This window comes from Mus pahari, chromosome 1, assembly GCF_900095145.1.
Source record: "Mus pahari chromosome 1, PAHARI_EIJ_v1.1, whole genome shotgun sequence".
Classification (NCBI taxonomy): domain Eukaryota; kingdom Metazoa; phylum Chordata; class Mammalia; order Rodentia; family Muridae; genus Mus; species Mus pahari.
In genome coordinates this window covers 86,623,449-86,636,622 of record NC_034590.1, presented here as the reverse complement: position 1 = coordinate 86,636,622, position 13,174 = coordinate 86,623,449, and the positions used below count along the sequence as shown (strand labels likewise).

Sequence of the window (13,174 nt, the reverse complement as noted above, 5' to 3'; positions counted from 1 at the left end):
CCATGTTGTACCTCTTCTGGGGTAGCACCATGGTCCATCTGTGTATTTTGTATTACGTATATTCCTCTCCTCTTTACATAGTTTGAACAGCTATGAAAAGAATAACAAAAGATATAATACTCCTAATGGTAAATGTGCTGATTGTGTACAGTAACCACATTCTTATCTTTCATTCAATGCATGTATGTGTGTTAGAAAGACGTGCTTGTATGTCTAGGTATGTGAGTTTGTGGGTAGCATGTATACATATGTGTACATGAGTGGAGAGACAGGGGTCTATATCCGGTGTCATTGTTTAGAAGCTATGCATGCTGGTTTGGTTTTGCTCTGGTGTTCACTGACTTAACTAAGTAGGTGTATTAACCAGGGTTCTCTAGAGTACCAGATTTTATAGGATATACATATATGGGGATTTATTAGAATGACTTACAGACTGCAATCCAACTAATCCAGCAATGGCTGGCTGTGAATGGAAAGTCCAAGAATCTAGAAGTTGCTCAGCCCACAAGGCTTGTTGTCTCAGTGGTCTTCAGAATACACGGGAATCCCAAAGAAGTCAGCTCTGATGCCAGTGAGGGAATGGATGTGCTCACAAGGCAAGGGCAAGCAGACAAAAGAGGAGAAGCTTCCTTCTTATATGTTCCTATATGAGCCTCTAGAAGAAGGTGTGGCCCACATTAAAGGGTTATATTCCTGCCTCAGTTTCTATATCAAAGGCATGTGTCTCCCTACCTCAGAAATTCGGTTTAGAAGTGGATTCTCCAACTTCAAACAGAGCCAAAAAAAAAAAAAAATCTTGCATAGGTTTGCCCTCCATGTCTGGATTCCAATTAATTCCAGATGAAGTCAACTTGACAACCAAAAATAGCTATCACATCTTCCCTGAGAGGTGTTGCAGGTGTGGCTGCTGTGTCACATGTGCGTCAGTAGGTGGCAGAGAGGAGAGAGGCTATGTCCACACTCAGTGTTCTGACCTGTGAACATCTGAATGATGAGTAACCTAACACCTGAGAAAAGTTAGCCTGAGAAGACCACCAATCTGATGTCAGTCCCACCGCCGCCTCCCACCGCCGCCTCCCACTGCCACCCCTGGACAGAAAGCTATCCTGAGACGACCACCAATCTGATGTCCGTCCCACTGCCACCTCCCACTGCCACCCCTGGACAGAAAGCTAGCCTGAGACAACCACCAGTCCAGCTCTACACAGACCTGTTTGGGCTCCCAAGGTAGGGAGGGAGCCGGAGACCGGAAGCGCTTCCCCCGGGACTGTGGGCCTAGGGATACAGGCTAAGCCGCATGACCCCTGCCTGGTGCTATAATGCACAGCAGCGCACAGCGCCCCTGAGACGACCCCAGACACTCAGAGACTTTGGATGCCACTAAGAGGAGCAAGTGAGTGGTGGAGAAATGGAAGAGAAAGAGAAACAGAAGGATGTGGGCACAATGAAGAGAGGCAGAACTGGAGACTCGAGGGTAGTGAGGAACAGCCTGATGTGAGGAACCAACAATGCTGCCAGGGACCAGGGTGAGGCCCTGGCCTATGCTGCCACCTGGGCCATATCTGAATCTGTGGCCCTGAGGCAGCAGGGGTCTGTTACCATCAAAGGCCAGGTGGTCATCCCTGGTCTGGACTGCTACCCGGGAACAGGTAAATGTGGAAGGGCTATGCAGAACTGGCCCCACCCCTCACTTGGGCATTGTGAGAGAGCAGGCTCTGGGGGCATAAAAGCAGGAGAGCTGACTCTGCTCCTAGTCACTTGCAGTACTTGGAAGAACAAGCCCCGCACATCACCCAGAAAACACAGTAGAGTTGACTCTGGTTGCTGGAGTTGTGGGTGAGCCAGCACAGGGTTGTGAGTGTGGGAGAGCTAGCCTTGACACTTGTCTGATGCGTGGTGACACGGGCAAGAGGAAGACTCCCTCCCCTACCTTCACCCCTTTCCACCTCTGACAGGTGGGAGAGATGGCCCTGGGGTCGAGAAAGCAGGAGAGTAGGCCCAGCATCTCACCTGGGCAGCCTAAGACCAGAGCTGGTTCTGGATGTGGGAGTTGTCAATGAGTCAGCCCCAAGGGCATGAGCATAGGAGAGCTAACCCCAATTCTTGTCTGCTGTGCAGTGGCACAAGCAAGGGAGAGATGCCTTCCTCCCCTCCCTCAGCACTCACTACCTACCTCAGGTGGAAGAGTTGGCCCCTGGGTAATGAGAGTGGGATAACTGGCTATGTTCTTCACAGGCAAGGTACCATGCCTGGGCAGCAGTATGGAGCTAGGCCTGGTTTCAGGAATTTCGGGTGAGCCAGCACTGAGGGCATGAGAGCAGGAGAACTGGCCCACTGGGTGGACCAGTGAGGGCAGAGTGTGAGAGCTTGCCCTGGAGGTGTGGTTATAGGAGACCAGGTGGACTGATTCAGCTCAGATACCTCTCAGACCCAGATCTAGGGCTTTGACTTGGCATACTCCAACATCTATCCTATCAATGAACTACTTGATTCTGTGAAGGGGTGGTCCTAAAGATCCAAAGCTACAGGATCTCCGTGACTCGGGGCAACAACAGGATGTCCAAGAGGAGTTTCCCAATGAGGTTGTAGTATTAATAGTGTGACAGAAGCCAGAGGTCTCATACCAGACCCATGAGTCACTGCAATGAACATTTGCAAGCCAGGTAATGTGAACAATGTGGGGCACATTGTGACATACTACAGCTTCCACAATGAAGCATTTTTCCTTTGTTGGGGAGAGGGATTTGTGAGGGTAGTGGGTGCCTGCAAAGGGAGGGGGAGATGAGTGAGATTTGGGTACATGATGTGAAATTCACAAAGAACCAATCAAAAGTTTTTAAAAAGAAGAGCCATCAGAGCAGGCTGAGTGAACCTGTGAACCGCAGGATCAGCCTTTCTCTGCTTTCCCACCAGGGAGGTTACTTGCTGAGCCACCACACCCATTCTCCTACATCATTTCTGAGGCTCTGACTCAGCTCCTTCACAAGAGCTTGAGTCTTCTATTTTTCTTTTCTTCTTTTGAGTGGAGAACTTTTCTATAGATAAGACAGCAGAGGCTGATAAACAAATTCTTTTTTTTTGTTTGTTTGTTTGGTGATGATCTTTACAGATTAGCAGAAATTTAGATGGCTCAGTGTTAAAGGCTAGGCTCACAACCAAAAATATAAGAGTCATATTTTTCAGTGACTTCCATATATCCACTCCCCAGATCTTGGAATGGAAGAACAAAGGCAATTCTGGCTATTCAGCAGTTAATAGAGGAACATGGTTGTCTACATTTCTTTTTCAAAGGCCTTCAATTAAATATCATCGTAATTTTTTTCCTGTGGGAACATATTTATAAGAGTTTGTTTACTCTTCGGAGAGGGAGGTTAAACTATTTCCTATATAATTGTGGCCAAAAATATTCCTTCAAAGTTCTTCTCTCCTTAGAAAAACCCGATTGTCATTGCTCTAAATGAGATACTTTATATTGAATATTTAAGCAGCTATGTGTTGAACCAGTTGCAAAGTACCTTTGAAGTCTGTATCATTACTATCTCCATGAGTTTAAAAGCTGCAGAATTTCTTAGGTTTGAAATTTTCTTTTTGGATCTTCTCTTCCCATACCCAATACACCTCTCTGTCTCCACCTAAATCACTCTCTCACATCTCACCAACATTAATTAGACCACTGACCAATGATGTGAGTTTCTTCCTAAATCCCCATCCTCCAAACTCTAATGACCCACACTCTAAATATGTCAATGAGGCCTTCAACGGCCCAGCGGACCTTACTGTCTTAGGTAAGCCCAGTGGGTTATTTATAGTTTTAGTGGGGCTTCTATTGCTGTGATAAAGCACCATGACTGAAAGCAAACTGGGGAGGAAAGGGGGTCTTCAGCTTTTACTTCCACATCACAGTCCGTCATCGAAGGAAGTCAGGCCAGAACACAAGGCAGAAACCGGGAGGACAGAAACTGAAGCAGAACTCATGGAGGACGACTGTTTACTGGCTTGCTCCTCATGGCTTACTTAGCCTACTTTCTTATACAACCCAAGACCTCCTACAGGGGTGGCACCAACCACCCGTATCAATCGTTAACTTAAAAAATATTCTACAGACTGGCCTATAGGCAATTTAAATAAAGGAACTTTCTGAATTGAGGTTCCTCTTCTCAGATTACCATGGTTTATATCAGGTTGACAGAGAAAAAACAAACAAAACAACAACAACAACAAAAACTAGCTACACAAGCACCATTGCCCTAAGCACTAGGCCTTTTGGAAATGGTGGCTTCTATAAAAACTAGTGGCCTAATGAAGCAGCCCACAGTTCCCAGCTCTTAGTTCAAATTCTATCTCTTACAAGGGGGCATAGCAGGGCGAGAGAGCCAGCTTGGTGACTAGGGGCAACTGCTGAGCAAGCATGAAGACCTGCACTTGGATCCTCAGCACCCGTGTAAAGCGATAGATGTGACTATGTATGCCCCTGTCACCCCAGAACTGTGATGCTCAGACAGAGAAGTATCGCGATGAGGCTTACGGGCCACCGACCATCAGTCTAGCTCCAGATGCAGTGGGGGATCTTGACTGAAATGAATACAATAGACAGTGACAGTGCAGAACACTCCGGATCTTCCTCTGGACTCTACACATGTGTGCCCTCACAGACCAACACACATAAGAGAAGCGAGAGCTTATCAATCGATGTGATTTATCTCTCCAAGTCATGACTTTATCATAGAAATACTAATCACTCCTCTCAGTGGGTGACTGTGGGGATTAAACACACTTGATACACCAGAACCCCCCCTCCGCCGAGGGAACATGTGCCATAGCCATCAGTACATGCAGCTCCCACTGCTCTGGGTGTTTCCAACAGTGCAAAGCTTCTGTCAAGTGGGTCCCATCTCTTACTGCTGCTGTGTTGTAGCCAGATACACCAAATTAACCTCAGGCCACTCATTGCCTTTAAATCTTGATTTCCACAGTGCCCAGCCAAGATTCTCTCATCCTCTCAACTCTCTTTTAATATGTCTGCTAATTTTTTTTCTTAAATAGGGTTAGATTGTTTTCTACCCAAAGGGCTCAGCAGAGAAAATAGGCATGAGGGGAAATTTGTTTTAGCCATTAACCATGTCTCTCATGCTTCCAGCGACCTAAGTGGCTGCCCCCGCGCTGACCATTCTCACCTCTCATCTGAGCCCAGGCTTCCTTTAATTTTAATAGAAACAGCGCTGGGCCAACCCCTCACAGCCTGTGACCTCTCCCAACAAAACAAGGCCCCAACAGGGGACTCAAAAGTTCAAAGAGCTTCCATGCGCAATTTAAAATAAATGCTCATGGAGGTGCTACAGTCAGCACTCAGAATCTGTCTCCAAGTGATTTGCATGCTCCAAGCAATATTCTCCAATGCTTTGGCCCCATTGGGAAGTGATTTGCATTCAGGGAGGAAAGGCTAATATTCCAGTCTTAGCAATTATTGAAACACAACTAGTCAGTACTCCAATAAATTATCCTAACCCAATTACTAAAAACATCGCAAAACATTGCTGTGTGCTCAGGGCCAGTCTGCCCAGGAGCCTGTATTGGTGGGGTAATTAAAAGCACACCAGCAAGGGCTTCTGCTCAAATATTTGGGGGTGTTTTGTGTCATTTGAATTAGCTCTGTTTACTCCTTGCTTTCTGCACTTCCGTTCTCCCCGACCTCTGGCTTCTGCCTCTCTCCGCTCCTGGCACCTACAGTCTTTCCAATTGATTCCAACCACACCAGACAAAGTGCCTATGCAATCACATATACACACAGAGAGACACACAGCTTGCTCTCCCATCTTTCTTTAAAGCAAGTGCTGTAAAACAGCTCACTAAATGAGCCTGGAGACCTGAGTTCAAGTCCCTAGCACCCAGGTAAAAAGCCAACTATAGCCACATACATACATACCCCTCACCCCAGTTCTGTGGAGGCAGAGGCAGGAGGATCCCCCGGGCTTGCTGCCTGAGAGACAGCAATCAGACAGTATGTGTCCTCCTCTGACATTCATGTACCCATATACATGTGCATTTACACATACACACACACACACACACACAGAGAGAGAGAGAGAGAGAGAGAGAGAGAGAGAGAGAGAGAGAGAGAGAGAAGCAGATTTTATCATATTTTATACCTTTACAAGGTCAGGAACACTCACATTTCAAGAATTAATCCTACAGTAATACCCCAAGGGTTATTGACAAGGGTAAGAAAATCAAGTGTTCCAATGGCTACACTAACCTCTCAAGTACACAGAATTGATAAGTGTCAAAGCCAAGGTCAAACTCAGATCCGATCATTCCAAGTTCCCCCAACCTCTGCTGCCCAAATACCTTTCAACGGTTGTTTATCATCTGTCCATGCGTGCTAGAGACTGCACTAAGCTCTAAGAATATGACAGTGTGAAAGTCAGGCAGACTCTTGTCCTGTTGGACCATGTCCATTCACTGTATATTGATCAGTGCATTCGTCAGCTAAGCTGAAGTAACAAATAAATCCATTCTTTCTATAAGATATAGCAAATACCTTCTTCTTCCTAACATATATCAATAGGGGTTGGTTGGGACTACAGAAAATCATATGCCCATATCTTCCTTTAAAGGAGATGGAGAAATTGAATGCCCAAATATTTGCTACAGAGCACAACCTCAGCCCCTACTGGACAAATGGGTAGAGATGCCACATTGAGAACTGCAATTAGGAGCACTGCAGTGAATTTACAATCCAGCCAAGTTCCCCAGAACTCTACGTATGAGTCTTTCATCTCCAAATGCCATTTCTGTCAGACCACAGGGATCCCAGGAATCAAACCGTACACGATCACAGCGACATGTGACACTCACTCCTTCATAATTAGAGTCATTTCCCCCCTACCTCCACCCTGCACATCCCAGCGCCTGCTCAGAAGCCAAGATCTGAGGGTGCTGATGAACCCAGCCTGAAGCACAGGATGGCAGTGGAGGAGCACTCTGCCTGCCGAGTTAACGCTTCATAATCACTAGCCAGGGCCAGATGTTTTTCAGCAGACAGCCATACTGATGTGGTTCCCTCCTCCATCTCATGACTGGTCCTCGTTGCCATCAGTAGTCTCCTCTCTGTGGCTGAGGTCCAGGGCCAAGCTGCATTAGCTGTGTTGGCTGTATGGTGATACTGACAGGAGCCTGTAAATGTATCCGCTTTACGGATGGAAACAAAGATCAAGAGCCACAATCTAAACATCTGTTTTTATACCCACAGATAAGTGTCATCTTTACCCCTCATCAAGAGAACTATTTGCAAGAGTCAGAGACTGCCATAGAGAACCACAACTGCTCAGAGTAGAGCGGTGGAGCCCATACCCCACCAGTTTATCTACAATGCAGCCCCTATACTGATGTCTCAGAGATGATTGTGGAACAGGGCCGAAAGACTGTAAAACCCAGAGGATTAGGGAGTTTCCTGTGAGGTTGTGTCTCCTAGGAGCATCAGAAGCTGACTCATAAGGTCTCACCAACATGACTGTCTAGCTCAACAGGAGTTGAACAAGGACAGCACCAATGCACATTCCAGTGTAGAAGGGTAAATCCCATAAGGCCTCAACCCTAGACAGAGAACTATAGACAGATAATGCCGAGATCAGGATGGTCAGCCCTGAAAATATACATACATACATACATACATACATACATACATACATGTAACATTATATAGACAATGAACAAAAAGAGGTCAACTTTTTGAAAAAAATTTAAAAAGAGTGAAGAGGGTTAGATGGGAGAGATTGAAGAGGGGAAAGGGGAAATGATGTATATCATAATCTCAAACACTAAAAGAAATAATTTTAAAAGGAAAGGAAAGGAGCGGACACTCAGCTCACAAAGCCCGAGTGCAGAGCAGACTCAGAACTCAGGTCTTTCTTATGACTGAGCACAGCAGCTGGAGCTGGAGCAGGTCACTGTCAGCAACACCAGAGCAAAGACCTTGAGTTCATGGCCCAACATCCAAGGGGCCCAAAACTTGTGCTTGTCACCAAACTCAATGCAACTCTGAATCCAACAGCAGCCAATATGATGAAAGAAACTAGTTAAAAGTGCCTACTATGCTTCAGAATGCCAAAAATTACAGATTATGAATCCCTATAGTGGCACACTATAAGATGACACCCAGGAGCATTAATCTCCCAGGAGCATTATAAATATGGTTGGGGTGGGGGGCAAAGATAGGTTATAATTTTATAATTTTTAATCTTTATCTTTAATGATGGCTCTTAAATGCTTTAACCTCTCTTTTAGCCCACCACCTACCAGAGGTAGTGGGAAAGAAAGGATACAGGGGAAGTGGACCTGTTTAGAAATGGTTCTTTGAAGCAAAACACCATCTGTGTTGTCTGGAAATCCACAGTTCAGTTCACAGGTTAGCGCCAGCTCTCAATCCATTCACCAGTACTTCACAGATATCCAGCGGTGAGATGCTCCAGCTCCAGCTAGCAGCAGTTCAGTTCAGTAGATTTGGGATAACAAACACGAATCAGCAGTGGTAGCAAGACCTAGCAGAAACAGGAAGTCCTCGGCCTCAACACAAGTCAACAAGAGGAACCAGGGCCAACAAGAATGTCAAAGTTTTCTGATATGCTTCTCTCATGGGAAATGAACGTCAACAAAGACTTGAGACCAACAACCACTATGCAGCTAGCTCTATAAGTAAGCCAAACCTAGCCTCCATCACTGTCCATTTTATAGCCTCTCCAAACATCTTGCCTCAACATGTCTTGTCTCAACGCATGAGTCTATCTCAGCTGTATTACTCTACCAATGACCTGAGTCCACAGAAGCAACAAAAAACTATAATACACCCCTAAAAGGTTGTTGATATGTTTCTGTTTGTAGAGTACTGACAAATAGAACTCAACTACACAGTGTAGGCAGACAAATACATACATGTTGTTAGTGAAAAATTCTTCATCACATGTCCTTTTATGAGTTTGCTTTAACAGAACCTCCTTTCACCTATGTCTACTTCAATAAAAGGTTCCTTCATGAGTCTGCCTTCGCCTCTCACCTATGTCCACTTAAACAAAACCTGTTTGCCTTAACAAAACGCCATCCAACACAGCTGACTTTCCAAAGAACCCTTGAGTTTCCACTTCAACAAAGTCTCATGTAATCATGGCTAGCTTCAAATTCCATATTTAGCTCAGGCTGACCTTGAATGTCTGATATGCCTGCCTCCACTTCCCAAGTTCTGGAATTTCAACTGTGTACTACCATTTTTCACAAGTTAAGTATTTTGTGGATAAGAAATCTGGCTTCCCAGAAAATGAGTGGATTGTGCAGGGTCACAGAGTTCATGAGAGGCTGAGCACACATGGACTCCCTGTGCTGTCTGACTTCCTACTTCCTGTTCATATGGTGCTTGCTTCAGCATCTCAGAGACAAGTTAAGCAAGCAATTCTGAAGACAGAATACTCTCTCTCTCTCTCTCTCTCTCTCTCTCTCTCTCTCTCTCTCTCACACACACACACACACACACACACACAGATTAGTGCACACAGTCAATGTGTTGTACCTGTCAAACCAATTAGTTCTAGAACAAGGCAACATCCCTACCTCACTCTGGCAGCAGTGGAGAGTGAGAATGGAAATGGAGAAAAGAAGGAACATAAAGGAAGAAATGGAAGGAAAATGACAGAGGAAAAAGCAAGGGAGGGGACATGAAGAGGAAGAGGCAGAAAGACCATCCTTGGTCTCCTCAATGTCCTATTTCATAAAATCTCCACAGATGCCACTAAATGACACTACAGACTCACAGATCAAGGTTCAGAAAGGTCAAGGCTTTACCCCAGGGTCATGGTATTAGTCACTTTTACATGATACTGTGATAGAATTGTCAAAAGCAGAAAACAAGGAAAGAGGATTTATTCTGGCTCACAGTCTGAAGCGGAAACAGTCGCCACAGTGGAGAAGGCATAGAGGTGGAGGCTCCATGGCATTAGGAGTATGAAATGGCTTGCTCCCCTCTCCACCAATATAGAAACAGAGGTGGAAACAAGAATCTGCCATAACCCACAATGCTTACCAATCCCACCCCTGGGGACCCCTTCTTCCAGAGAGATTCTAAGTCTTAAATGGTCCATGGCTCCTAAAACACTGCCACCAACTGGTGTCCAGCTGTTCAACCACAGGCACCTGTGGGGTGCACTCTACAACCAAACCTAGAGAACAGGTCAGTGGAAAAGTCAAGGCTCAAATGTGCATTGGAGCTCCAATTCCACTCCCTAGGTCAGTTACTGCAAAGACAAGCAGGGTAGACTTGGCATGAACCAGAGCTTCAGGGGAAATGGCTCAGCTTCCTGCCTTGAGGAAAGCAACAAGCACATGTGCTTTCCCTCCAAGGGGGTTTCTGTCCTACAGACATACAAGGTGTCCTCTCTCCCAGCTGTTTTCACTGCTAGCTGTGAGCAGCACATACCATCACATACCATCTCTAGAGAACTGGTTTCTCTGCCATCAGGGTTGGACTAATGCTACTGAAATTTGACCCTCTAGAGTACCCAAGGAGTCATTATACAGATCTCCCCTTGTGTCTCAGCTCCATATGCCTATCCTGTTCCATCCACCCCATCTCAGTGCCAGAACACATTCCTGATAACTCATTTGCCCAAGAATCCTTTTCCCAGGCTCTTATTTCTGCAGAAGTAGACCTGAGACACCTCATCCCTACATCTGCTCCCTTGAGGCTCCTCAACACAAGCGTCTAACTTTCCTTTACAGCCTCCAAGGGAGGAGAAATAGGGAGAAGGTGAAAGGATGGAGCCATGAGAGTCCAGGCATCTGAGAGAAGGCAGCCAACTCCACCAGGCCAGCAGTGCCCAGCAGCCCCCACATCCACCTGCCCTCAGCCCCGTGCACTTTGAGTAATTAAGAACAGATGGCCCATCGCCTGTGCCAAGCCTCATTAACTCCTTAATGCTGCTCTTCTGGAGGCCGGACGGTTGGCCGGAAAAGCCAGCTTTGGAGGTCACCTGACTAAATGATGTCCCTTTCAGGCTGGCAGCTGCCTCTGTTATTCACCAAAACTACCACTCATGACCAGATGGGCTGGAAAATGGGCATGGACAGACCTTAGGAGAAGGGGAGTATGCTGTGTGAAATGACCCAGGTCTCTGTGGCCTTGAATAAGCCACTGAATGTGGGTGTCCATTCTATCCTATCACAAATGTGTATGGTAATAATAACAATAAAATAATTGCAATTGTTCTCAAGGTGAGGACTATTTCTTTAATGATGATAGCAATTACTCTGGTGCTAATGGGAACACAGAACCCAACATGTTGCAGGAGTTATTTTAGTCAATCTTCATAACTGTTCTTTGAGATGGTATCTATCAGGATCTTTGTATGTAAAACCATTTCTGGGAAGATGTGAACAAACCCAAGTAGGGAAGCAAGGACAGACCAAAGCAATACCACCAAAGTCTAACTAGGTGAGCCAATGGGTTTACTGGGGTTATTTATGAAAGCATGAGTGAGACATTACTTACAGAAACATGGATGATTCCAAGGCAGCTGCACTAAAGGCCCATCACAGTACCACACAGTGTGGGTGACACCCATGAACACTACAACTACACCCCTGGTGCTCTCTTCATGGCTTGAAGGCAGCACCACAGGTCAGAGAGTCTCTTCGGAGCTACTCAGCTAAAGATCACCTCAGCAGTCCCTACTGCTTCTATAATTTTGTGCATCCAGTAAGTTTCAGGGACTTCCTGGGAATTCTAGGTTGTTTGTTTCCTGAGTCTTGTCAGCTTTCCTTTAGAACTTCCTGAGTCATAAGGAATGTCCATCTAGGAATGTTTTAATGGGGAGGAAATAGACATACAACAGATCTCAACTTCACAGATGAGAAAAAAATCAGACTCAGAAGGGTAACTTGTACTTTGAATATGAGTGGCCCCCACAGTCTCAAGCCTTGGAAAATTTGGTCTCTAACTAATGGTGCTACTTGGGAAGATGGTGAAAACTTTAAGAAGTAGAGTCTAGGTGGTGACTATAGGTCACAGGAGGTGAGCCTTGAGGGTTGTGCTCCATCTTTGCTTCTGGCCACATTTCTGCTTCCTGAACTTCCAAGATGTAAACAAGCCACAAGGTCCAGAGACCTTCCCACTCCAGAACCTCACCTTCCCCATCATGATGAGATATGTCCCTCAAAAATAATCCAGATTAATATGCTCCCAAGGTCGCACTTTCTCACTACATCTTTATATGGTAGAAGAGCACACAAGCCCTGTGAGCCTTTTTTATTAAGGCAAAGCCTTTGTTTGTGAGAGTTTTCCATCATTAATCAATTCCCTAAAGTCTCACTTTTAAATACTATTCTATCTAGTTTAGATTTCAATATATATCACGCTATACCACCCACCCCACCTACCTTAGAGGAGCATTTGAATGTCAAAGGAAGAGAAGGAACTACAAAAGCATTCTCTAGTCTTTGACACAGTTGGGGTTTTTTTTTGGGGGGGGGTTGTTGTTGTTGTTGTTTTGGGGGGGCTCCCTCAAAGCATTGACAAATTCTGTTTCCAGGGTCCATTTGGTCAAGTGCTTCCCATCTAAATACTAAAACCCAAGTTCAATACTCAGCACCCATGCAAAAAGCTAGGTACAGCAGTCAGGCTTTTAACCCTAGCATTTGGCAGGTAGAGATGCCTGAAACTCGCTGATGAGCCAGCCTAAGCTTCTCTTTGAGGTCCTAGTAAGAGGCCCTGTCTCACAAAACAAAGTGGATAGATGGATAGCTTCTGGGGAACAGCACCCAAAGGTGAGTTCTGACCTCCACATTCCTGCATGTGCAGACACACACACACACACATACACACACACACATATGCACACACACACACACACACATGCACACGCACACACATGCACACGCACACACACACACACACACACACGTGCACACACACATGCGCACACAAACCCCATTTCTTACTCATCTACTCTTTCCCTAGAGTGTGTTTTGAAATATAAAACTCCAAGACTTCCACCTGAAACTTCCTGGTTTATGCAAAGCTTCCCACCACTTTGAACCACGGAAAAACGACATCTATAGGTTTTGGACAAAGTTGACCAAAGAGAAAACTCTGAGTAATGATTGTCCTGGCCAGTAAAAGAATGAAAGAAACTCA

At 45.6% G+C, this 13,174-nt stretch overlaps 1 non-coding gene across 1 annotated transcript; it reads left to right on the top strand.

The window, feature by feature from the left end:
* The first annotated feature begins 876 nt into the window (after positions 1-876).
* LOC115062919 lies at positions 877-1,008 on the top strand. The gene has a single exon (XR_003842824.1). It is a non-coding gene; the product is annotated as a small nucleolar RNA SNORA17 (small nucleolar RNA).
* The last annotated feature ends 12,166 nt before the right edge of the window (positions 1,009-13,174 follow it).